At 49.3% G+C, this 27,874-nt stretch overlaps 1 long non-coding RNA gene across 2 annotated transcripts in view; it reads left to right on the top strand.

The window, feature by feature from the left end:
• Positions 1-27,874, top strand: part of LOC138282312 (uncharacterized) — a 107,923-nt gene that overhangs the window by 45,457 nt on the left and 34,592 nt on the right. The window lies entirely within an intron of this gene.

Genomic DNA, 27,874 nt, shown 5'->3' on the forward strand with positions numbered 1-27,874 from the left:
GCCCAGCGGAGCGGTGCTTGAGACGGCGGGGCCCAGCGGAGCAGTGCTTGAGACGGCGGGGCCCAGCGGAGCAGTGCTTGAGACGGCGGGGCCCAGCGGAGCGGTGCTTGAGACGGCGGGGCCCAGCGGAGCGGTGCTTGAGACGGCGGGGCCCAGCGGAGCGGTGCTTGACAGGAAGGGGCCCAGCGGAGCGGTGCTTGACAGGAAGGGCCCAGCGGAGCGGTGCTTGACAGGAAGGGCCCAGCGGAGCGGTGCTTGAGACGGCGGGGCCCTCTTCAGCGGTGCCTTTCTGCACGGCGGGGCCCTCTTCAGCGGTGCCTTTCTGCACGGCGGGGCCCTCTTCAGCGGTGCCTTTCTGCACGGCGGGGCCCTCTTCAGCGGTGCCTTTCTGCACGGCGGGGCCCTCTTCAGCGGTGCCTTTCTGCACGGCGGGGCCCTCTTCAGCGGTGCCTTTCTGCACGGCGGGGCCCTCTTCAGCGGTGCCTTTCTGCACGGCGGGGCCCTCTTCAGCGGTGCCTTTCTGCACGGCGGGGCCCTCTTCAGCGGTGCCTTTCTGCACGGCGGGGCCCTCTTCAGCGGTGCCTTTCTGCACGGCGGGGCCCTCTTCAGCGGTGCCTTTCTGCACGGCGGGGCCCTCTTCAGCGGTGCCTTTCTGCACGGCGGGGCCCTCTTCAGCGGTGCCTTTCTGCACGGCGGGGCCCTCTTCAGCGGTGCCTTTCTGCACGGCGGGGCCCTCTTCAGCGGTGCCTTTCTGCACGGCGGGGCCCTCTTCAGCGGTGCCTTTCTGCCTTTCTGCACGGCGGGGGCCCTCTTCAGCGGTGCCTTTCTGCTCGGCGGGGCCCTCTTCAGCGGTGCCTTTCTGCATGGCGGGGCCCTCTTCAGCGGTGCCTTTCTGCACGGCGGGGCCCTCTTCAGCGGTGCCTTTCTGCACGGCGGGGCCCTCTTCAGCGGTGCTTGTCCAGTCATCCAAGGGAGCCAGACCTGGCCAGGACTCCCTGCTTAGTCGCCCTCCGACCGTGCAGTTGCTGGACCCTTCTGTGACGGAGTCCTGGGCCCGTGGGTGTCCTCCCTCACACCCGGGATGGGGCTTGTGGGGCCCTCCTGGTCCGCGCCCCTGCTGGCTGACTTCTCCGCCCTGCTGCCCTTGCCCTCCTTCGATGAGGCTCTCTGGCCCTTGCCTCCCCTGGATGTTGTGGCAGGTGACAGCCCAGGACTTTGCTCCTTGGGGCAGCCGTGTCAGTCTTCTCGCGGCGGCCCCTGATTTTACGGGTCCTCTTCCCAGGGGGGGGGGGGCTGGCTGTTCCTTTGCTGCTGGCCGATGTATCTGTGCTGGGAAAGGGTGGACTCCAAAACCCGTGCACAATGGTGACACTTGAAGCAGGGCTGGTGGTGGCTGAGGTGCTCTTGGGACTCTTAGAAGATGGAGGGGGTGGGTCAGGTGGGGCAAAGAGGTTAAGTTTGGAGAGGTAACGTTTTTTAAGACCAATGTAAAGGATAGGTGTAGTGGGTATGGGAGTGGAGGAAGAGGATGTGGTTGTAGGAGAGTCAGGTGTGCTGTCTTTGGGTGCAGGTGCTTGTGACGTAGGCTGTCGTGAGGTGGTTGGCTGTTGGGTGGGTGGCTGCCTGCGTTTGTGTGTCTTGGAAGAGGGGGTGACAGACACAGTGGGAGAGGACACAGGGGACGTGTAAATGGCAGTGGGGGTGGTGACTGCACGTGTGCGGACTGTACTGGAGGGTGTGCTGGTGATGAAAGTACTGGCTGATGGTGGTGTGCATGCAGGTGAGTGGAGAAGTCACAGGGAGCGAGGAGGGAGACGAGGAGGAGGGGGACACAGGGGTGGTAGTGACTGTTGGCATGTCTGCATCTGGGTGTTGCTTGGGTGAATGCTTGTGTGATCTGTGGTGCTTATGTCTGGATGAGCTTCCCTTGGGTGTTGAGGTGTGTGCAGGCTGGTCTGATGGTGTGGATGGGATAGGCTGAGGAACAGGAGACAGAGACAGGGTGGAGGCAGTTAGAAGAGGGAGGCTGGAAACAGGGACAATGGCTGCCGTCAGTGCTGAGGCCAGAGCATTGAACGATCGTTGATGGGCAGCCTGACCCGAATGAATGCCCTCCAGGTATGCATTGCTCCGATGCACCTCCCTCTCTACCCCCTGGATGGCATTCAAAAGGGTAGACTGCCCAACAATGATGGTCTGTAGGAGGTCAATGACCTCCGCACTGAGGGCAGCAGGGGTAACAGGGGCAGGGCCTGAGGTGCCTGGGGCGAAGGAGATGGCCGCCTTCTTGGGCGAGCGGGCACGGAGCAAAGGCTGAGGGGCTGCTGGGAGGGCGGAGCTGGTGCGCTGGGTGGCGGCTGTACCTGTAGAGGCGGGGGGCCCGGATGTTGCCGCCACCGCTAGGGAGCTCCCTTCCGAGGACGTGTCGGTGTCGCTGGTGTCACCACGGGTCCCCGTTGTGGTGCTCCCCTCGCCCTCCGTATCACTGGTGACCTCGGTGTCTGTACCATGGCCCACCGGGGCCTTGTGAGTTGCAGCTCCCTCGTGCTCCGATGCCAATTCTCCTCCGCCTGATGATGCTAATGCACACATGCACAAGAAGACAAAGAAAAAGGATGGGGGGAGAAATAAAAACAGGTTGAGTGCATGCATTGTCAACACCGTTGGCGGAGAGGACAGACACAGGAGCCTCATGCACTACGCCGCGCTATCGGGGTACACTACTCAGTACTTGTGACTAGGCCAACAGGTCTATGGACAACATATGCGCACATGGGTGATGCTGGACCATGGATTGCTGTACTTGGCACCCTACAGAGGTGGGGGGCGGGGGCACAGGGCCATGCCTAAAGGAGGGGACTACACTACAGAAAGCGTCCTGGCCTAATGTCACCCACAGCCCTCCTCCCCCACCCAGACGCCTCCACTGCGTGTAAAGATAGCAGAATGTGCTGGTACTCACCCCCTTGTGTCTGCTGTGATGTCCTCACGCGCCCATCCAATTCGGGGTAGGCCACCGCCAGGATCCGGGACATCAGGGGGGTCAAGGTACGACTGGCACCCCTCCTACGTTGGGAGGCCATCCCCAGCAGTGACTCGGCGGTCTTCCTGGTCCCGCGGCGGATGTCCTCCCACCTCTTTCAGCAGTGGGTGCCCCGTCTTGTGTGGACCCCCAGGGCCCGGACTTCCTTGGCGATGGCACGCCAAATGTCGACTTTATGATGGACGATGACCTATTTGACATGTACAGGGTGGGAAAGGAAATTTCAATATTTTTCTGCATGTTAGATGTGATTGCCCCCCCCCTCCCCAACCCTGCCATGTGGCACATGCTCTCATCTGTCGTGCCTTGCACTCCTCATTCGCTCCCCACCCCACCATCTTACATCCACCATACACAACCGAGGCATAGCCCATTCAACGTGCACCCAGTGTACTTACCTGTTGGTCTGGAGGACCGTAGAGTAGCGCATACTGGGGCAGGACCCCATCCACAAGTTTCTCCAACTCTTCTGAAGTGAAGGCAGGGGCCCTTTCCCCAGTCGCAGCAGCCATTGTCTCTTCCAGACCGAGGTCACAGCAGCACTTGCAGTATAGGTCCTCTCCTGTGGATGATCAGGTCTCGAGTGATTAAGCAGATAGAAAATGGCGGTCACGCCCGCGACGGTGCGTCCCGCTGCGGTGCGTACCGCGACCGCCGGCGCACATCGTCATTGGCTCCTGAGACCCATAGGGTTCAATGTTAACCAATGCTGCTTTGCGCCGCGGTCTTCGATCGCCTACCGCCACGGTGAGCCACGCCAGCGCAGTGACCTCACATCCCACTGTCACACTTCACAGGTCAGGCATTCGCCATTTCAAGGGCCCACATGGCATGATTTCTACTGCGTCACACAGGCCTAGGCCTTGCATTGCCACTCATACAAGCCTTTGAATGCATAGCGATTCGTGTACTGTGCAAGCTGTGGGAACGAACCTGAGGGTTGCTTGACTCTGTGCTCCATGTTGTCCTTCCTAGGCACCGTCCGCTGGGACTTGCGAGGAGAAGGATGAATCCTCCCGTGTACCGACCGCTGGTGGACCTGTCGACAATGGAAGAACGACATATTATACTTCGATACCGACTTGACCGAGCCACTATACATGAACTGTGTGCCCAGCTGGAGCCAGACCTGATGTCCCCCATCCGCCAACCCACAGGGATTCCCCCTCTGGTGCAGGTGCTGTCAGTACTCCATTTTTTGGCAAGTGGGTCTTTTCAGACAACAGTGGCCATGTCATCAGGGATGTCTCAGCCTATGTTTTCTAAGGTTTTGTCCAGAGTGTTGTCTGCCCTGATGAAATACATGCGGAGATACATTGTTTTCCCTGAGGAGGGTGATTTGGCCACTGTGAAGGGTGATTTCTATGCCCTTGGACATATCCCCAACATCATTGGTGCCATTGATTGGACCCATGTGGCTTTAGTACCCCCAAAAGACAATGAGCAGGTGTACAGAAATAGAAAAAGTTACCATTCGATGAATGTCCAGGTGGTCTGTTTGGCTGACCAGTACATCTTCCATCTAAATGCCAAGTTCCCTAGGTCAGTGCATGACGCGTATGTCATGCGAAATAGCAGCATCCCTTATGTGATGGAACAGCTACAGAGACACCGTGTGAGGCTAATAGGTGACTGGTTACCCCAACCTGCCTTGGCTATTGACCCCAGTGAGGAATCCCCGGACCAGGGCAGAGGAACGGTACAATGAGGCACATGGGCGAACTAGGAGGATTATAGAACGGACCTTCGGGGTCCTGAAGGCCAGGTTTAGGTGCCTGCATATGACAGGGGGATCCCTCATGTACTCACCAAAGAAGGTGTGTCATATCATCGTGGCCTGCTGTATGCTTCACAATCTTGCATTGCGACGCCAGGTGCCTTTCCTGCAGGAGGATGGTCCAGATGGTGGTGTTGTAGCAGCTGTGGAGCCTGTGGAGAGTGAAGAGGAGGAAGACGACGGGGACGACACGGACAACAGGGACACAGTTATACAACCGTATTTTCAGTAGCACCCAGGTAAGAATCACCCACGCCATTTTACATTTACTTCTGGCCTCCTGCATCTCTACTTTCTGTGTTTCCCCCCAGTTTCTTTTCACTGATTTTTGACTTTCCCTTCCCTTTTCAGAGCTGTATGACCCACAGCGTGACTTCTGCTTTGTTTGCCCATGGACTAATGCTTATTGACACTGGTATGTTGTCATCACAATGTAAATGAACATTATTGCACCGTTATGTGTAATACTTTTGTAAAGAATACAAGCCGACTACTGACATTTGAAGTGCAATTTGTGATTTATTTTAAGTGCTGCGTATAGGTCCATGATAGTAAAACGGTGATGGGTGGGGGTGGAGTAATGTCCATGGCAGAGTCCAGTTCTCAGTAGCACAGGTGCATTGTCCATATGCCTGTGGAAGGATGGAGCAGGGGCAGTTCAAGGTTGGACAGGGTGACAATGTGGGACAGTGGGATGACATCAGGGGGTATCTTAGGCTGGCGGGGGTCTTGGCATCCTACTCTGTCTTCTTGTGTGATCTCAGGTTCCGCTTGTGGGGTGGTTGATCTTCAGCAGGAGGTGGGGTTCTGATGGCCTGTCGTGGTGTGGGGGCCTCCTGTCCACTAGCGCCGGCGGAGTGGACAGGAGGCCCCCTGTCCACTCCGCCGGCTGTTCGTCGTCCGGGCTGGTGACAGGGGCCCTTTGGGGTGCCACATGGTCCCGCAATGTGGTGATTATCTGGTTGAGGGCCAGGACGATGGTCCCCATTGCGGTACCGATGTTCCGGAGTTCCTCTCTGAACCCCATGTACCGTTCCTCCTGCTGTGCCTGGATCTCCTGGAACCTGGCCAGTACCGTCGCCATCGTCTCCTGGGAGCGGTGGTATGCTCCCATGATGGTGGTGAGGGCCTCTTGGAGAGTGGGTTCCCTGGGCCGGTCAACCCCCTCTCGCACAGCAGCCCTCCCAGTTGCCCTGTTTCCCCGGGCCTCTGTCCCCTGGACGGTGTGCCCACTACCACTGCCTCCAGGTCCCTGTTGTTGTTGGGGTGGTGGGTCAGCCTGGGTGCCCTGTAGTGGCGGACTCACCGCTGATTGACGCGTCCTGGAGACAGAGGCATGGGCCCGCTGGGTGGGAGCTGTGCTGGTATTCCCAGAGGGGGTTGGGTCTGCTGTGGCCTGTGTCTGTGTGTGGGGAACCGACTGTCCAGAGGTCCCCGATGGTCCGGGCTGGTCATCAGGTTCTAGGTCGACAGAGCTGCTGTCATCACTGGGGGCCTGTTCTGGGGGCGGGATGGACAAATCTGGACCCTCCTGGCCGGTGTGTTGGCGTTCGGGCCCTGCAGGGGTAAAAGAGTATGGTTATTGCTTCTGTGTGTGCCATGGCGTGCGATTTGTGGGTGCCCTTGTCCCCCAGTGCTGGCATTCCCTTGTGGGAGGAGTTGTGAGGGTGGTTTGGGGGGGGGATGGGTATGTGCAGTGGTCATGCTTGGGTGATGGGTGTCCATGGTTTGTGTTGGCATTCAAGGATTGGTGTTGTGTTGGGTGGGTTGTGCTGGTGAGACATTGGCAGGGAGGATGTGTGCTGGGGGGTTGGGGGTGAGGGTGGGGGTGCGGGTTGGCATGCTGGTGGTTGGGGGGGGTGAAGTATTTGGGTTTAGACTTACCAGAGTCCATTCCTCCGCCTACTCCAGCGAGGCCCGCAGGATGCAGGATGTTCAAGACCTCTTGCTCCCATGATGTGCATTCGGGTGGAGTGGGTGGGGGTCCGCCGCCAGTCTTCTGCACAGCGATGTTGTGTCTTGACACCATCGACCGCACCTTCCCCCGTAGGTCGTTCCAGTGCTTTCGGATGTCTTCCCGGTTTCTGGGATGCTGTCCCACAGCGTTGACCCTGTGTTGGGGTTTGCGATAGCTGTGCTCTCTCTCTCTCTCTCTCTCTCTCTCTCTCTCGCCTTCTCTCCAAATTTCTAGTAGTGGGGGTTTGTGGGTGATGTGGGTGTGTGTTTTATAGTTGATTGGATGTGTGGGTGTGGTGTGTGTATGTGTATCAGGTGTGTGTATTTCGAATTGTCCAATGTGGCTGTGTTTTGTAAAGGTGTGTGTATTTTGACCGCGGCGGTGTGTACCGCCAATGGAATACCGTGGTTGAAAGGCCGCCGCTTTGATTCGTGGGTCGTAATGGCATGGGCGTGTTTGTGTTGGCGTGACTGTGGAGGTTTGGTCATCTCCAGTTTATCGCTGACCGCTGATGAGGCGGCCTTCCGTGGATGTCGGGTTTTTGGCGGTTTGGAAGTTGTGGGTCAGAATGACCGTGGCGGTTTGCAGCGGCGGTAGAATGGCGGACTTCTGACCGGCTGTAAGAGCCTTTTACCGCCGAGGTCAGAATGACCCCCAAAGTTCCCTGCATAAGCCCTGCGTTGATTACCAACTTTAATCTAAGCTACCGCCCATCTGTCCTGCTGATCCTCCACAAAACTCACTAACTTAATACTGCATTGCTATGTAATGATGATTGTCAACCCCCTGATTATACCTGCCTGTTCTATTACCACCAAATCCTGGACCCGACCTGAAGGAGGCTGACCTTGTTTGTAGTGGGTACCTTGGGTACTTACACCTTATACCAGGCCCAGTTATCCCTTGTTAGTGAATGTAGTTGTGTTCTAGAAGCTTAGGCCTATAGAGGTAGCTATAGCAGAGCAGCTTAGGCTGAACTAAGAGACATGCAAAGCTCATGCAATACCACTTATAGTTACACAGTACTTATGAACAAGTAAAGACAATACTCAGTGTTACCAAAAATAAAGGTATTTATTTTGGTGACACAGTACCAAAAATATCTTAGAGACAATACTCCTTCTAGAGGTAAGTATTATACACAATATATACACTAGACACCAAAATTAGACAAGTAAATAGTCCTAGAACAATGCAAATAGTAGGAAATCCTATAGAATGCAATGGGAGAAAATAGGTCTAGGGCCAACCCAAACCATATACTAAAAAAAGGAATGTGAATCACGAATTCCCCCCTAGACAAGTGTAGTGTGTGCAGAATCGCTGGGAGAGTAAGAATACAGTAAATGTAAGTAAATTACCTTACCCCAGAGCCCAGAAAAGCAGGAATAAAGTACTGCAAGTTTCCTTAGGACACACCACACCTCGTGTTTGGAATTTTGCAGCAGCCAACCAAGTCTGGAAAGAACGACTGCTGGATTATTGGACCTGAAGACCTGCAAAGGAAGGGGACCAAGTCCAGAAGTCGAAAGAAGTTCCAGGACAGGAGCCCCTGCCAACCCAGAAGAGGGTGCAAAAGAAGAGTCCCTGGTTAGTAGAAGACTGCAGAAATGCACCCTAGGAAGATGCCAGCAGGTTCCTGCATGATGCAAAAGGTGTCCCATGGCGTGAAGATTGTTGCAGATGAGATTTCATGTTGGAAGGTGTCAACAAGCCTTGGCTATGACAAAAGTGCGATTTTCATCAAGATGGTGCTGGATGGACGCAGGAGGGACCTGGAGGCATCAACTCTGTATGAGAAGGAAGAGGGGGCTCTCAGCACTTTAGAGAGCCCTCCGGATGCCAGCCAGCACACCCAGAAGCCGCAAGATCCAGGTTTAAAGGAAGTGCAAAACGCAGTTGATGCAGCACAACAAAAGAAGGTCCCACGCCGCCGGAGAGCAACTCAGCGAGTTGAGCGTCACAGGGTGAAGAGCTGGGGACCTGGGCCAGCCTATGCACAAAGAAATTTTGCAAAGAATGCACAAAGGCCTCAGGAGGCGAAGATGACACAATACACAGAGGTACTGTCGTTCTGGGGGAAGGCAAGGTCTTACCTCCTCCAAATTGCATCAGCTGGACTTCAGGAAAGTCTATGTCGATGATGTCTGCCCTCTGTGTCCTTAGGAGCATGCTCGTTGCCGTGAGAGGAGTCCCAGGGTACTGGTTGTCGCCTTGGAAGGTGCCTGCTTGGAGCAGTGGAGTGACTCCGTCACTCCACTAGAGATTTCTTTGATCCTTCTGGTGCAGGATGAAGACAGGGAGTCCCCAGAGCATGCACAACATGGAAACTGTTGCAGTTGCTGACTTGGAGCTGAGGTTGCTGAAGAAAAGTGTCTCTTGTAGACACTTTGTTGCAGTCACAGCGTTTCTTGGAGCATGCTGCGGTTGATCCGTGTTCAGAAGAGTCTGAAGTTGTTGCAGAGGATTCCTGAAGGAAACTAGCAAGCAGAATCTGAAGAGAACCCACAGGAGAGACCCTAAATAGCCCTGAGAGGGGGATTGGATACCTTATCAGGTATAGACCTATCAGGAGCGGTCTCTGACTTCATCCCCTGGCACTGGCCACTCAGAGCCCTCCAGAGTGCCCACACACCTTGCAAAGCAAATAGCTAAAGTCTGGGACACACTGGAGGAGCTCTGGGCACCACCCCTGGGGTGGTGATGGACAGGGAGTAGTCACTCCTCTTCCCTTTGTCCAGTTTCCCGCCAGAGCAGGGGAGAAGGGGTCCCTGAACCGGTGTAGACTGGTTTATGCAAGAAGGGCACCATCTGTGCCCTTCAAAGCATTTTCAGAGGCTGGGGGAGGCTACCCCTCCCCAGCCTGTAACACCTATTTCCAAAGGGAAAGGGTGTAACACCCTGCTCTCAAGGAAATGCTTTGTTCTGCCTTCCTGGGACTGGACTGCCCAGACACCAGGGGGGCAGAACCCTGTCTATGAGGTGGCAGCAGCTGTAGCTGCAGTGCAAGCCTCAGAGAGCTGGTTTGGCAGTTTTCGGGATCCATGGTGGAGCCCCCAGGATGCATGGAATTGGCTCCCCAATACCAGATTTGGAATGGGGGGACAATTCCATGATCTTAGACATGTTACATGGGCATTTTCGGAGGTACCATTGTGAATCTACATATAGGTATTGACCTATATGTAGTGCACGCGTGTAATGGCATCCCCGCACTCACAAAGTCTGGGGAAATGTCCCTGAACTATGTGGGATCATCTTTGCTAGTGCAAGAGTGCCCTCACACTTAGTAACTTTGCACCTAACCTTCAGCAAGTGAAGATTATACATATAGGTGTCTTATAAGTTACTTAAGTGCAGTGAAAATGGCTGTGAAATAGTGTGTGTACTATTTCACGCAGTCTGCAATGGCAGCCCTGTGTAAGGGTTTGTCTGAGCTCCCAATGGGTGGCAAAAGAAATGCTGCAGCCCATATGGATCTCCTGGAATCCCAATGCCCTGGGTACCTAGGTACCATATACTAGAGACTTATAACGGGGGTCCAGTGTGCCAATTGAAATTGGTAAATGAGTCACTGGCCTACAGTGACAAATGTAAAAGCAGAGAGTTAGCAGAGCCTCAGTGATACAGTTAGGGACTACACAGGCATACACATTAGACCACAATAGGTTTTTATCTATGAGCACTGGGGTCCTGGCTAGCAGGATCCCAGTGACACAGTAAAACCACACTGACACACACTCACAAACAAGCCAAACGGGGGGTTAACCATGATAGGAAGAGGCTACTTTCCTACGGATATCTCACTGTCAGCAGCCATGGAAGGGTAGGATAACCAGAGTCACCTGGCACAAATTTTGGATCTATCACAATACTAGCAGAGACAGAGGGTAGAATGTGAAGAGGGGTGTCATTACAGTTGCACATATAGTTATGGATACACACCAATGAGCCAAGCCCTCCCTCTCTGTAGTTGTGCCATCATGTGTGGGACATTGCTGTTATTCAGGATGTAGGAGTCATGCACAGATGCTTCTCGAAGCGCCCTCATGCCCTCCCCAAACCCAGTCATTCCACCTCCCAGTCCTCCCATGACCCCCCTGATACTACCCCTCCTCCTCCTCCTCTCCCAGCAAAGACTACCACCCCCCCCCCCAGGCAAGGACCATATAAGGGGAAAACCACCCCACCTCCAAGTCAAAATCAGATGACCCCCCAAAGCAAAACCTAAGGCTCCCCCCAAAGCCAAACCTAAGGACCCCCACCCAAACCAAAGCACCAACATCCCAAACCTCCACCTCGCCCCGCCCAGCACCCTTAAGGTGCCTGCATGCCCCATTGATGCCCCTGCCATGTGGAGGCCACTTTGCAGTCAGGAGTCAAGTTGAGGCCAGTTACTCTGCCCAGTGTGCCTGGGCAATGGACACTTTTGGACTGGCCAGTAGGCCTTTGTTGTATATAGTTGGTTTAAATGATGGAACATTCATTTTAAAAGCATCTGCACCAGTCACCTGTTGGTGCTGAGGTTAACAACCTTGTCCTGCCTTTCCTTCCACATGTATGTGTTGCATTTGTGCGATTTGTTGTGTGTCTTCTGAGTATGTGATGTGTTTGTGTAGCAGCATGAGTTGTGTAGGTGAGTTGTGCTATGGAGTCGATTTGAAATGTTGTGGTGTGTGTGTTGTGATGCATCTGTGACGCACTTTGTGTGTTGGGTGGACTTGACGTGTGAGGTGACACGTTGTTAGGTAGTGTTATTGTTTGGATTGATTGTGTGTTGTTGTTACGTGCTGCTAGCAGTTATGTGTTGTCCTGTGGAGGTGTGCGTAGTGCCTCTCTGCCAATGCATTTGTGTGGTTACGATGCTGTTGTGCTCCTGTGACTGGGTGGTGGTGTGTGTGGATGTGTTTAACAGTGGCGGTGGTGTGTGTGCAGTGGGGTGTGGGTATGACGTGTATGTAGGATGTAGTGTGTTGTTTGTGTGTGAGTGTGTATGTAGATGTGTTTGTGTGTTGGTACAGGTGTATGTTTGCATGTGTGTGTGGGTGTGGCTAGCCATGCCGGGGTTGTGTGTTGTGTGTGGGTGTGTACTAATGGCCTTCCCTCCAGTGTGTGCTAGGCGTGTACTTACGGGTGAGTCAAACTCGTAATGAGGGCCTTATTCTTTATTTAAAGTATCAAATACTAAATTAGTGTACCTCTAGAGACTTACACACCCTACTGATAAAGATTTTACTTTTTTGCCAATTCACACTTTATATATTCATGCATAAATTACTTATTATTTTCCCGAAATTTAACTCTTATGATTTTTAATCCCAGAATAGAACCTATACCTGTATGAGACATTGTTTTAATCTGTTTCTCTCTAATTGTAACTGGTACTCCTCAACCTACACACAGATGGAGAATGAATACTGATATTGCAGTCTCTGATTCAAATCAACATAAACCATTATCTGCTATCAAGGGCTATTTCTGTAAAAATAGCACTGAGATACATCCAAAACTATGCATTGGGATGCTCTTAAACCATACATAAGAGGCGTCACTGTTTCTGTAATGGCATACGAGAATAAGTGAGTTGGGTACATATTTATGGTTGTTGCCGCAGAACTGCACTAATAAAACTGGTTGTATATTTGCTAAGTATCTACAAATTTAAAAAGCTGCAAATCAGATCCATGGTATTTGTAACTCCACAGGACAACTGCTACTATCCACCACAGAGATGGCTAAGGAATTTTAAACAATGTTACTCAACTTTCTATAGCAAATCCCAGGATGCTCAAGATGCAACAAAAGGTCACTTTCTTCACAATTGTAATTTACCACCATTATCAACTCATTGTCAGAATTATCCTTGATGCCCCTTTAACTATAGTGAAAGTACACTCTGAAATTAAATCTTTAAATTCCAAAAAATTACCAGGGCCTGATGATATTCTATCAGAATTCTACAAAACTTTCACTGGTCAATTATCTCAGGTACTTTTATCTTTATTCCGGGCTTTCACTGCCAATGTGTCTCTTAAAGGATCTTTTGAAGATGCAACAATTATTGATCTCCCTAAACCAGATAAAGATCACAAACTACTTCAAAACTACCGTCCCATTTCACTTTTTAACCAAGATTGTAAAATATATGCCAAGATTCTTGCATCTAGATTATCTCCTACTCTAAATGCTATTATTCAATCAGACCAATCAGGTTTTATGAAAGGACGACTATTAGCACTCAATATTAGGCTTGTTTGTCACTCTATTGCGCCTCTTCATAACATTAAGGGCCAGACCAAAAAGCTTAGCGCTTATTAGCTCCATTTTTTAACGCCACCCGGGCGTCATATTCATACTTTGACGCTGGGTGCAGCTAAAAATTAGTTAGGGTCATTTCTTCCAACATGAACCATTAATCCTTGTTGTAAGGCACAATGACGTTAACAGAGGAAAAATTACTTTAATCCGGTTTATGACATGTAAACACATCGCAAAACGAAAATGCACCATTTTTGCCCACATTAGGGTCAAAAACAGATGCTAACGGAGTGAACAGTGCAAAGGAGACCCAAAATGGAGCCAGGAAACCAGGAGAGATCCCATTCAACCAGTAACTAGCTAGGAGGACCCAGACAAGACCCAGGGGAGGGAGAAGAAAAAGAGGAAGTGTTGTTTCAGGGCAAAGGAGCATGAAATACTGGTGAGAGAGGTGACGGAGCATCAACATCAACTCCTCGTCACCTCTAAATTGCCAATTGGAAGGAGAGAGTCAATCTGGCAGCAAATTGTGGATAAGATCAACAGTGTGGCAGAGGTCAGGAGAACTGTAACTGAGTGCAAGAAACGCTGGCATGACTGCAAGCGAAGGACAAAGGAAACAATGGCACAGAACAGGAAGGCAGCACTGCACACTGGAGGTGGGAGTTCAGCACCACATGAGGACTTGGACGAGATGGAGGAGATGGTTGCAGCGGTCATCCCGGAGGAAATCGTCACAATACAAGGACAGGACAGCGCAGACTACCAGGAAACACCACAAATGCAGGGTAAGTTGCATGGGGGAAATATATGCTAAAATGTCAAGTGCAAGAAAGGGAAGACAAAGAGGACTTACACAATGCATGTCAAAAGAGCGCAAAGGGACACAATGCAGATTAAGCAAGTTGCACCATGCCGATGTAAGCTACACATGTCCCTACTCCTTGGTAGTGCCATGCACCATGACACATACACAACCTGGACATATTTTGAACAGCAGGCCTAAATACCTACATGGACATATGCAGCACATGGGATGGATGGCATGTGTAATCACTGTGCCACTAGTTGTAACATCTCAACATCCCTAGCATGTAGTCACATCAACACCATCAACACAACCAAGTCTTCAGAGACCAGGTAGTCAGTCGACACCATTCCTGGGGTTACGTCATAGTGGTGTCCCTTGCAGTAACACCTTGCAACTGCCTTGCCTCATTGACCAAACGCATGTGTGCTGCCTCTCACAGCACACAAGTCATTGCAACTGTCCCAACAGTACCCAGTCAGGTGCCAGTTGCACCACCACACCGCACATAGACAACACATTCACATGAGGCAGCCATCCCTATATTATGCAGTCAGGGTGTCCCCTGGGTGCATGGAATAATGAACTGAACAGGCGCTGGGGGAATAGCTGGCTGGACCTGTATCATTGGTAACATGCCACTACCCAGACCAACTCAACTGAAGTAGTGTTGAACCACACATCTTGAAGCTGAACTGAAATGTCCACTACAGAAAATATGTACCACAGATAGCAAACAGTAGATCACATAAGTCACAGATTGAGCCCACAACTGTTGTGACACAACCATGTCAGACACATGGGAATGGGCAAATAAGCAGACACATACAACACATGGGGTATGACTGTGAACATAATGGCGGATAATTCCACATCAACGGGTGGGGGATGGTGCATCGACAAGCCTGGTGTAGGTAAGCCTGCCAGTGCAGTGTATCCTTTGCACTTGGCAGTATGAGTCACATGTTGGGATCGCGGCTGGAAATCTGTCTGCTCTTGATACCTCTGTGGGGCACTTAGTAATCATTGTTGATGGATCAAATAGAGTCAGTGCCACTTTTGGGATGCACTGGGTGTGACAGGACACGCTGCATTCAGCCCTGCAAATGAGGCAGTGGAAAAGGCAAAGGGCCAGGGTATGGGACCCCCTGCACTGCCCATGCCAAGTGCAAAGGCTGGTGAAAATGCGGAAACAGACCTAGAAGTTAGTGTTGAACGTAACACTGGTCTGGTGTCACAGGACAGATGCCATAACCAGTCTGTAAGCTGCTGGAAACATGCCATTTCCAGGCCATTGGCCCATGGGGCATTCCACATTGACAACAGTTGCCACTACCATCTGAGCTACATGAAATGAGGGACCAGTAGGACTACCTGCAGAATCACCTCTAACTTGCTTCAGGCCCTGACTTAAGTACAACTCCTGTTAAATGGCTATGTCCATAGACTCATTTACCATCAGGCACTGTCATATATAGAATGATGTACACAGCAGAAATTTCATACCCATACTGCCCATCCCTGGGTTCAACCCTGTGCTTGTGTCAAATGAGCTGTACTGTCACCATGCTGCACTCATGTCCATAGTGCAAGGAGGGCTGCATTGAAGGGGAGGACATAGGTGTTTAGTAAGGCAAACACACCTACACAGACAGGAGATGAAACTGATCTCTGCCAGGTCCATGAGTGCCATGCAATGTAGCACACAAACACAAACAACAACATGAAGAGCCATCAATGGCAACAAGAGCATAGTGTCCTGGCAATGCCATCCCTGGGGTGCTGCAAAGTCTCAGCACAACATGGGTGTATGTGAAACATGTAAGCCTGTGGCAGGTGAAAATTGCCATGTGTGGTGCTGTGGCATGAGCACAGCAATACCCATTGCAAGGCCTCACCATGCAAATGGATGCAAAGGGAGGGTAGAACATGAAAAAATGGCGACAAGCCACAAAAAGGATAGACAACACACTTAGAAGATATGACGCAGCCAATTGTGCCTACTGGGCTTCCATTCAAGTGACATGCAGGTGGGGCATAGGACTGTAGACTGCAGCTATGATGTACAGGAACAATTCTTTGGAACTAAGGGGCACATCATAGGCCCCTAGCGCCACAGGAGCATCACTTTCAGTGAAATTTCTGTGGCAATAAGCACTGCGCCGTATTCAGAAGATGGCTATAAGCCACTTTTTGTGGCTTATTGTCACCTTGTAAATATGGCCCCTTCCTGACCATCACTTTGCGTGGAAGGTGGTGCAATGGGTGTTGCTGTGGACGTGCCACAGCAACATCCATTGCATTTTGATTCTGCCTCACATAAATAGAATTTTGTCAACCTGAGGCAGTGCCAAAGCTCTTACACCAGCCCCAGGGGTGGTGTTGGCAAGGTGCAATGAGAAGGAATATATTTCTACCTCCTGGTTTTTTGCTTTTACAATGTGTGCTGCATTCTGCAGCATGCATAGGAAGAGCAAAATGCCACAAATTATAGTTTGTGTGTGTGAAAGTGTCTCTTCCTCCACATAAACAATCATTTGTAAATGACCCTTTGGCTCTTCTGTGTGTGCTGCATTCTACAGCTCACACAGAAGTGCCAAAGCGCCATTAGTGATTGTTAACGTGCAGGAAGGGGCACCTTCACGCACATAAGCAATCACACCACTCAACGCATGCACCCTTGCACGATGGTGCAAGGATGCCTGCGTTGGCAGCTGAATTTCACACCAGTGCGGGGGACAACATGGGGTGCACTGTATTCACTTACATATAGCGCATCCTTGTGTTACCAAAGTGACGCTGTGCTGCCACTTTTTGCACAGCACCGAGCTGCAACACTTTTACATAAATATGGCCCATAGATGACAATGAGCCTCAAATATCATCAGTGACGTGACATGTCAACTGCCACAACACAGATAGACTGATTTTACACCATCTCATTGCAGAGGATGATGGCTCTCCTGCGCATCTGCTTGTTCTGGAGTACCCTGATGATCTGGATGACCAATTGGCAGCTATCAGCCAAGAGACCCTCCAAGAAGTCCTTGTAAACCTCCAGACACCACGCCCAGTCACAAGGAGGAGTACTGATGTAGCAGACATCCCACAAGCCCCTCTTAGCACCCCAATAGTACGACCTGCCAGCACTGACACATAAGAGGACTCCGAGGACCCAGGCACCAGCTTTCAGAGGACAGTGGTAGGAGTCCAGCGGGATCTGACCAAGGAGGTGCAAACTATGGCAGCCAGCCTTGAAGGGATGCGGACATGCATGGTTATGGCTACAAAACAGACTGCAGCCAACCAACGGACACAATCCCCAATGCGTGGAGTCCAGGAGTGTCTGAGGGACATAGCTGTTGTCATGAGGAGAGGCCACAACAACTGTCCTCCCAAATTGGCATCAACGTGCTTAAGGATAAGATGGACTCCATGTATCGGGAAATGGTCTCCCTCAGGGGATGTTGCTGCTATACTTAAAAATCAGCAGCTCCTCCCTGCTACAGTGATGCCATATGTAGTGCCAGAGATAGCAGCTACCGGGAATTGAGAGTCCACTTCTCCAACCACTGAAGTGTGTGTGGCCCCCTCTACCTCCCCACTACCACCATCAAAGGTAGAGGAGGCACCACACACATCGGAGGATGAATATGTGCAATAGATCATCTTCACCCTTAGGAGTTCCCGGTAGCACCAGCCCATGCCACATGGGCAGTGTTTTCCATTGTCCTGTGCTTGACATCATGCCACTCTTTCAGATATGCACTCTTCTTCAACACACTGTTGACCTTTCTGCTATGGACTGCAATTGTCTCTAACTTTTCTATTGGCACTTTGGCGCTCATCACAACATCCGCCAAAAGACCGTTGCCTCGACTACCAGCCGTCTGCCATATTATGATCACAGCCGGATTTCCGTCACAAGAAGGGTGGAAATCCGGCTGTGGCCATACTGGTGGATGGCAGTAAGGCGGTGCTGCTATCACTAGCAGCGCCACGCCAGTAGACCGCCGCCAGCCATATTATGAGAAATAATGCGGCCTGGCGGGGTGCTGATCGCGGGCGCTGCTGGTGGTAGCAGCACTCCATCCTGTCTCCTGCTTGAAGACATACTGGATCCAGGTAAGTCGGGTCTCCGACAGGGGAGGAGGGTGGGGGGTTGTGTGTGTGGGGGGGTGCATATGCGTGTATGCATGATTGCGGTGTGTGTTGAGTGTTGATTGCGTGCATGAATGTATGGAAGTGTGAGTGCGTGTATGGTAAGGAATCGTAATGTGTGTCTGTGTGTATGTTTGGAAGTGTGTGTGGATGTGAGTGTGATTGGATGTATGCATGCATGTATGTATGTGTGATGAGTGTGTGTATGCATGTGTGTGTGTGAAGGGGTGTGTGGATGTAGGGGGTTGGGGTATTTGGAGAGGTAGGGGGTGCGGTGGGGGTCTTTGGAGAGGTAGGAGGGTGGGGGGCCCCTATCAGTGACAGGGAAGGACTTTCCTGTCACTGATATGGCCTACCGCCATGGTTTTTGTGGCGTTACAAACGCCACTAAAACGATGGTGGTAGGCGTGGTCATAATCCTGCAGGTGGCACAATGGCAGCCACCAGGCAGGAGATGGTGATCTCCAACCCAGCGGAAGCTACCACCATGGTGGTCGGGGTGGTACATTGGTGGGTTGGCTGAAGCCATTGTCATAATGTGGCAGTAAGTACCACCAGCCTGTTGGAGGTACTACCACCACTTTATCGCCAACAGATGTGGTCAAAATTACCCCCTTTATGTTCCCCTGCACTAAAAGACACTTTACCCAAGCATGTCCCATGACATGTCCCTCAACCCTGGACTTGTGTTGTGTCACAATTAGATGAAGTCCACGAATGGGGTCACAGACCTGGATATTGTAAATATTGCACTATAACACTTGTTATTAAACACCACCTACACACCCAGCATGTTTTTGTGTGTTGTGGCACACCTAATATGCCTTGGAATTGTAATGTGTGTGACATGTCTTAGGTCACAGAGTGTCAGTACAAGAGTGCATGAATATGCGGGCACATATCTATGCAGATGGTACCTACATGATGAACATCGATGCTGGTCTCATCCCCCACAAGCAATTCACTGAGTATCTAAAGCATGTTCAACACATGTATGCCACACCCACTACATACAACAGGAATGGCTGTGAAACTGTTCTCCCGCAATATCGTCAGCTGGAGAACCCGTAGAACACATTGGTGTGAAACAAAGGGACTCAACCTCATCTGTAATTGCCACTGGTCAGTTTAGCATGATAGGAATTAAATGTAGGCTGTTGTCAAATGTCCCTCAGTGCCCAAAATTCCTACACAAAACCCATATAATGACAGCTGAATTACCACACCTACCTCTCCTATACATTGTCAACATAGTCACCGTGAGTGGTGGGTACACTGGATGGCAGATGCACAGACAAGTAGATGTGTTGTAGCTGCCAATGTGATAGCTCAGTTGTAAAAAGGTGATAAACATGTCAAGAGAGTGATCTGGAGCAGGACTTAATCCCTATGACAACACACATTTTTCACTGTACACCCATTGGAAGACCCTGAGACCCAAGCATATGACACATGAAGTAAGGGAGTACCCACTTTTTTAAATAGACTTTAACAAAACTAAAAAGAATTAAGAACACCTATCCTAACCTAACCTATCCTAACTATACATAACCAAGAACAGACAGTAACTACTCTAAGCTACACTTGCCGAACACATTTAATGACATACTCTAAACATTGCCGCCCAACCCCCCACATATCACAAGACACATGCAGGAAAACATATACTACACTACACATATACTACCTATTACTATACAAACATATATTTTTTGGCATATATATATATATTTTTTTTAAATAACACAGAAAAGCCCCAACATCACCCCCACCCACCCAAATAGTATAATGTAAAAAGTAGAAAACCTACCCAGCAAACCTACTTATCCTAACTAAACCACTAACCTACAACTAAACCCATAATACACACAAAACATATTAAAACAAATAAGGAGGGAGGGGACTGAACTGGGGATGAGAGACATTTTGGCATTCACAGGTTGGCCCTCTTGAGTTTACGCTTTATGAATTTTAGTCTTTTAGTGTTCTTCTCAACATCCTTCTCAATAGAGTCCAACTTCTTGAGGACCTGTGTTACATCCCTCTGTAGTTCCCCGATGGCACCCATGTCCATGGCAAATGGTGTGGTTGGCATGGATGTTGAGGGTGCAGCAGCTGGGGCAATCGTGATGGTTGCCGTGATGGCCCCCTGCCCAGCTGTGGTGCTTGGTCCTCCCTGTGTGGGCAGTGTGGGACCCTCTTGGATGAATGCCCGCCACTCACTGATGGATCACTCTGTGCGAAGGCGGCATGCCGTCCTCCTGAACCTAGATTCTGCTGATAGTGGACTTCCCTCTTCTGAAAGGCACGAAGTGCCTCGTTGTTCATGTTGGCAGCTCTTCAAATGAGAGAGGCAACCATCAGTGTAAGCATTGTGTGGAGTATGTACAGATTATTAGCTTACACTCTACATTGAATTGCACATGCACTCCATCTTACATTCAGGATAATGCAATGGCCCTGATAAATTTAACGACAATGCTGCCTTAGCATAATTTCCTTGCACCATAGCCACCCAAAACAAAATTAGGAAACAAACAAACTTAGATGTGCATTGATTTTGTGCCATGTGTAACAATGAAAGGTAGTGTCATCTTCACATAGATCAAGGCCACTACTCCTCATCATCTGTGTCAAATTTCAGCCATACATCATCAGTAACTTGAAACTGTTATTGGGAGTATGGGATGCAGTTGGTAACCATTAGGGGTCAGTGTTGATAGATACACATGCAGGCCTAATCAAAATGACTGTCACCTACACTGTGAGCATCACATCTACCTACCAATGTGTTGTTCCCATCCCTGGTGCCTCAGGGGGGATGGCCATGCAATTCATCATCTCAACGGTCTAGGTCATCGACCAAGGCATGCCCACTCATACATGAAGTCAGGGAGTGGACCACATGTTAGGAGGGCTGACAACGAGGAAGCTAGTATCCATAGGTCTATCACATCTACATTCATGTGTCTAGGTGTAGACACCCATCAATACTTGATCAGCCAATACCATTCCTCACACACCCATATCCATGCCAGCACACGTTTGGACTTGACCTGCATGCATGCCTATTATAATCCATAGAAGTGTCATGTAAGTGGAGTACAATATATGTGGCACCATGCTGGGGGACAATTGCCCACCTAGTTCTGCATGTACATTACAATACAGGGATGCACCAATTTGTCTACAAAATGGTGCATCACTGTGTTGTGAGAATGATGGTTTGTCACAGTGCCAATATTTTCACAACGGTGTACATCTAAGTCACATATGGGCCTACATGTGGCTTGTCATCACTTTGTTTACACAATGCTGCCCATTAAGCACCACAAGCCTCACAAGATATGACTCTCTGCACATGTGTGGGTACCCCTTAAATGTGACACTGCATCACCATCCAGCCTACTTTGATATCTGATCTTTTGACAGCTCATCACTTCTAGCATTGTGTGCAAAATGACATGACTCACTCACAAAAAAGCCTTAATCAATACACAGGACAGACATAATCACACTTAATGGATACATCTAGGTCCTCAAATCTTGCCACTTTGCCTATGGTGAAGGGGACAGGTCCACCTGCAAGATATGGATGGAAAACCATGATTAGTATCATATCACTGTCACTACTAGTGGGCAACATATTACAGTGTATAATATTTCAGAGGAGTGAGCTAATTATCCAGATTGAGGACAGTGGAACAGACACACCACTGCAAATTCACAATGAGACTGACACTCAGGTGAGTCAGAGCCACACATCTGCACTCTCACACTGGTACTGAGACTCATGTAGTGCTACACCATGCAACAACCATATGTGGCCAATCAGTAGAAGAGGGAACTCCATGGAATGAGGGGGAGTTGGGTAACAGATACATGACACTACACTGGTGCTCTGCAAGACAACTGACTCGGGTATTCTGGCTTGTCCTGCAAGGCACACAGAAGCATTTTGTGAAGGACAAGCGGCTTAATTTTAGTCTGCAATTTTCATGCATTGAGTAATCCATGACTGATGTGTCACAGTTGTCTGATGGTATCAAATGCCCCACTGCCAGTGCCCCCTAAGGCAGGTTTGCCCCCTTCGCTAACATAACGGCAGGATGATGTATGTGAAATAATGACAATGTAGCACCATACATGGATTGCCCTGCTTTGTAATCACAATCCAGTTACATATGCTATGCTGGCGATGTCTTGCCCTATCATACATGACACAATGCTGGGACACAGATGTTGCCGTGGCCCCTGACGTGTGTGACTTAGTAATATTTACTGAAGACCATAGCACTCCGGAAGATGTATGTAAACAGAAATTGTTCGTTGTTCAATATGGTGCAGAAATGCCCAGCGATGCTTGAGCTGGTGATCGATGCGGCTGCAGTACACCCTCTTCAGGTGGTGGAGCACTTTGTCCCACCGCAGCTGCCTCGTCTCCGTCCTGTATCACACGGCCCCCCCGTTTCCAACATTAATGGGAGGTAGTGGGCTACCAGCCACACAAAGCCTATCAGCTCCTCCTCCCCAATCCTAGTCTGCCTCCCCCTACCAGACATATCACTGGGGTGCAGGTTGACAAAAAATATAGATTGTAAAAAAGAATTAAGGAAAAGAAACTTAACGCTCAAAAATAACAATCCCAACTAACCCAACTTAACAGCTAACCCAGGCAGACACCGCACTGAACAGGTCCAAGGAAAAATACAAATAACACACAAAATCACTAACACTGGGACAAAGTACAGTCAAATACTACAGAAAACACAACAGGAGGGATACCACAAGATACAAAACAGAGCAATAATACACCACCAACTCCAAGACACAACCACACAGTCAAAAGAGGCGCAGACTGTAGAAAGAAAGTGAAAATATACCCACTGTACCATGCCTGTAAACAGAATTTCCTATTACATCACTTCTTGTCCCCGTGAGGAATGATTTCTGTAATGCGTGTATTTATTTGACACATCTGATATTTGCGTGAGTATTTCTGACCCATGACTTACATGTGTCTTTTTTTATTGACGCATTACCTTTATGCGTCGATTTAACAGTAAATCAGCATTGAGATGAGTGCAAAGGTGGAAATCACGCTAATGTTCCATAGGCCATATACTTTGCGTTTGTGGATGTTTTTGACGCATTTGCGTCATTTTGTTTTACTCTATTCATGATTATGTGATTTTGTCCATTGTCAATGGATGCACCCTGTATCAACATACAAATTGAATGGGCTGGGCTGCAGTGTGGCATTTTGTGTATGGCCATATGTGGTAGTCCATACAACAATATGATTTGGGTGTGATTGGTCTGTTGCACCAATGTGTGTGTAGCAGAATCAACAGCATGCAAATGTACTCACGTCATGCATGTGTATGTGTGACAACAGTGCATCCACGTATGTTTGGCAGTCAGTACTATGCAAGAGTAATGGTATATGATCATGCTGTGTGTAGTTGTCTTACAGAGCATCACATTTCAGACGACATACACAGCTCAGGCATTGTTGACGATGGCTGATGAATGCTATCTAGCAAATGTTACCTGAGAACTGTCTCATATGTTGATCTTGAGTATATGGTGACCTGTGTGGACTACACATATGTCTGACATATGTACATATTTGATACATACTGTGATTAACACACTCTGCCTACATTCCAACCATATCATGTATTGAACTCAATAGTCATGCCAAAGTCATTACATTTAGCATTATAATGATAATTTTTGTGTGGTGGACCTGCAGCCCTAGCTGCATATGTTATCATCCATTCTGATGTGCATTCCACAGACGTGTCGGTCCAAAGTGTGAGGTCATGTGTACCCAGTGACAGGGTTGGGCCCCCTTGGCAGTGGCAGGACTGATTTCCATGGATGTACTGTGCAGGCTCCATTTCTCCCATTGCTTATCATACCAGCCTAATCATGATGACCATTGTCACCAATGATTTCCCCTCCTTGTCACACAGGCTCCATGCAGCCATTGCAACTCACACACTGAGGTGTGTCAGTGGTCTGTTCAAACACTAAAATCTCACCATGATTTGACATCCACTGCCTCATGTGTTGGACCCTTGTTTACCTCCCATTTGGACATGTTGTAGTTGTGTGTGATGAGCTATTGTTGTACAAGTTGTAAACATGGATGTAACTAATATTTTGTGGTCCATAGATTGTGTCCTTCAGTTATCACATTCAAGTGATGAGGCTATTTGTGAAATGAGTGATGGTAGCAGTTTAATCTTATGCATCTCATGTGATATTGGTACTGTACTCATCATACCAGTGTTTATGACATGCTCCCTGAGGCTAGACTCACAATCCTGTGGTATATGTTGTGTAGACTGAAGAGCCCAAAGCCGGATTTTGTGAATAAGTGAGGTGTTTATTGACAAAATCTACAAGGTGAGTTACTTAATTATTAAGTGAAGACGTTTTAAATGATGTGCATTCTGTGGTGTATCCCAGTAGCTGTGTTGTGCTGTTCCCCCTCATTTTCTTCTCCACCATCCTCCTCCTCAGCCAGGTCATCAACCTGCTCATATAAGGGGACGTTCATCCGCACACATATGTTGTGCAGGATGGCACAGGTCAAGATTATCTTGCAAATGATGTGTGGGGCATATGGGAGGCTGCCTCCTGTGATGTCCAGGCACCTGAATCTAGACTTCAGGATTCCAAATGTCCTTTCCACAATAGTCTGTGTCCTACGATGTACCTCATTATATGCACGCTCTGCTGCTGTGATGGGTTGGGAAATGGGGTAATTACCCATGGCTGTATGCCATAACCCTGATCCACTGCAAAAGATTAAAGGAGTAAGTTGTTTTTAGGGCTTGCAACAGGTATGTCATATAGCATGGCAGTTGATATTTAGAGCTGGTTGTGGCTCATATGTATTTGTGGTATGGTGTGAGTTCCTATACTTGTGTAATGTTCCCACAACACTAGATTGTTGGACATGACAATCTTGTGTTTGGCTCAAGGACCTGGGACATGTGATTTGGATTCCACACTGATGGTCATTATGAATGTGCCATGCGTTGTGTAGTGCCCATGTGTCTCAGTGTGCAATCACTAGAGGGGACATGAAACAACACAATGGAGTCTGCTGTGGTGGCGACATGGTAGCACTACAGAGCCTGGATATCCCATCCCTTTTGACATGTGTCATTGCAGATGATGTGTGACACTTAGGGCCTTTGAAATTAGTAAGTGAAAATGCACAACATGTATCCAAAATTGGCTGCACTGTCCAGCAACATTTTGACTATGCAAGAATGCCCCATGTGTGACATGTACTTGGCAACCCTTTGTTGTCTCCTGTGCCAGTTGCTCATGTGCAGCCGTGCACCGACACTACGTACCCTGCACCAGGGTACTTGGCTAGCTGCCTTGTGGAGGCGAATGTATCTGTGCAGGACGGTACACTGCCCTATACATATGCTGTTTTGATAGCCAATTGGCTCTTTCTGTGTGTGCAGCAGTATGCAGCATGCACTGGTGCCAAATCGTCTGAATTCATAGCACAGTCTACATCCTTATTTCAACCTGCATACAACACCCCTGGGGTGGTGTTTGTTGTTGGCAGTTCCTTAGGTTTTAGGTGACAGCTACACGTGAGTCAGCATCATCATGCTATGTATCTTGTGGTGACAGACCTGCAGCGAGAAACTTTGCACACCCCTTCCACACTACATACAGCATGGGAGGGTGGCCAATTTACAATGTGGCTTCAACTCATTATGAAATGGTCATCTGCCAAGTTGTACATACAGTGCAGGTCATGACAATGGAACTGTGGGCTATTACATAGGTTCCTTGGTGTTCCAGAGTGGCAGCTAATGTTTGTGGCAGCCATGAGGTATCCAAGGGTGTGTATCCCATTGTCAAAGGATGATCAACATAACTATCAGTGTCTCTCCCATCTTCCAAAACATTAATGTGCATTTACACTGTTGACACATGCAAGTGCCCACAGGGATGGAGCTCAGTGACTTAGCAAATGTGTCCCTTGGCACAGTGCATGTGAGGTCAGTGATGTTCTGTTTTCTCCTACTGGGTCCCACTATGACATCCATGATCTGCACTGTCTGACAGTGACTCTTTCCCATGTTGGGACATTTATTGTATCTGGTACAGACATGATGGTGTTGAGTAAGTGATTGTTGCATGTGAGGTTGCACTACAGTAGGTGTGGTACCACTTCTTACACATCTGGCACATGGTATGTGATGGGCATTGATCTTATATTCCTGTGTGTGTGAGCCAATGCGTCAGGCAGATGTCTCTGCACACTACAGGGTACAGTTAGGTATGTGTTGATGAGATGCACTTGATATAGGCGCAAGTTGTGTGGCGTTTGATATTTGTTCTAGCAGTTATTTGCACGGCATAACTTGAGGCATCTGTGCCTATTTGAAAGTTACATGACATGGGCATGGTGTATGCCATTGACATGTCTGTGCTATTTTTTGATTGCTGTAGTGTATTTGAAGTGTATTTAGTAGGCAACCTGTGGGCACTTGTAGTGGTCTGAGTAGTTCTGCTATTAGCAAAGGGTACATGTCTGCACCTTCTGCCAGTGGTGGGCCTGTCAAGCTGTGGGTGTGTTATGTACATTTAGGTGTATGTATTAGTGTTGTGCACTGATTGTACTGTACTGCAGCAGGATGCGTAAGTGTTCTCACCTACACATGTGTGTTACCCTGGCCATATGTTACTGTAGTGTCTTGTGTGTCTGACAGGGTTGGTGTGTTGTGTGTACATTGCTAGATTTGTTGACTTACCCACAAGAAGGCCATTTCCAAATTGTCCATCCTGCAATTGTTCATTGATCCTGCTGTGCCAGAATATGTAGGCATCATGGACACTCCCACGATACTTGGTGAAAATGTTTATGAATAGTCCGCAGTGGTTCACTATGCCCTGCACATTAATGGAATGCGTGTTCTTGCGATTCCGGTATAAGTGCTCTGTTGCTGCAGGTGGTTTGAGCCGGACATGGGTGCAGTCATTTGCACCGAGCACATGTGGGAAGCCATGGATTTGATAGAACCCCTGTTTGTTCTCCTGCTGCTTTTGCTAGGTGTTGAGGAAGCCAATGTGGTGGGGTGTCAGGGAGATGATAGCGTCTAACAGCTTTGGCAGGAATGCAGAGAATGACAGCTGTGTGACACCAGCAACCAGTGCACCCGTTGTTTGGAAGGAACCACTTGCCAGCACATGCAGGACACCAAGCAGCTTTGTCATAGGTGATATGTTGTGTAGGGTCTGCAGGCTGGCTGTAATTTGTGGCTCAGTGTGATGCAGGAGGTGAAGTATGCCTTGCCGGTTCAGTCTGTAGGTTCTAAAAATGTCCAGGTCTCTGAGGCCAAGGAGGGTTGTCCTGGTTTTGAAGACCCTCTCCTGCCTTCTGCGTTGCCTTTGTGGGCTGCATTGTCGTGATGGTGAGTGCAGGAGTTGTTGCTGTCTAGCAAGCTGTTTCATTATCACCTCCATCTTTTCCTGTGGGTTGTACTGTAGCTTCTGTGTGTTCTCCTTAGGCAGTGGTGTGTTTGCCTCATTTAACACCTGCCCTGGCTCATGCATTAAATTTTGATGCAAATCGGTGTTAACGTCATTTTTTGGGTCCGCCTCCCACCCATGCATCTTTTTTGCCCAGGTGGATAAATATGGCACTAGGGTGTTTGTCATTTTTTGGACGGGAACGCCTACCCTGCATCTCATTGATGCAAGGAGGTTTCACGCATCTGAAAAATGATGTCAACACCAATATCTTGACGTTAGACTTGTCTAGCATCAAAATATAAATATGGTGTTGAGTTTGTGCTGAATTAGCGTAAAACAAATACGATA

The sequence above is a fragment of the Pleurodeles waltl genome, chromosome 2_2, assembly GCF_031143425.1.
Source record: "Pleurodeles waltl isolate 20211129_DDA chromosome 2_2, aPleWal1.hap1.20221129, whole genome shotgun sequence".
Classification (NCBI taxonomy): Eukaryota; Metazoa; Chordata; class Amphibia; order Caudata; family Salamandridae; genus Pleurodeles; species Pleurodeles waltl.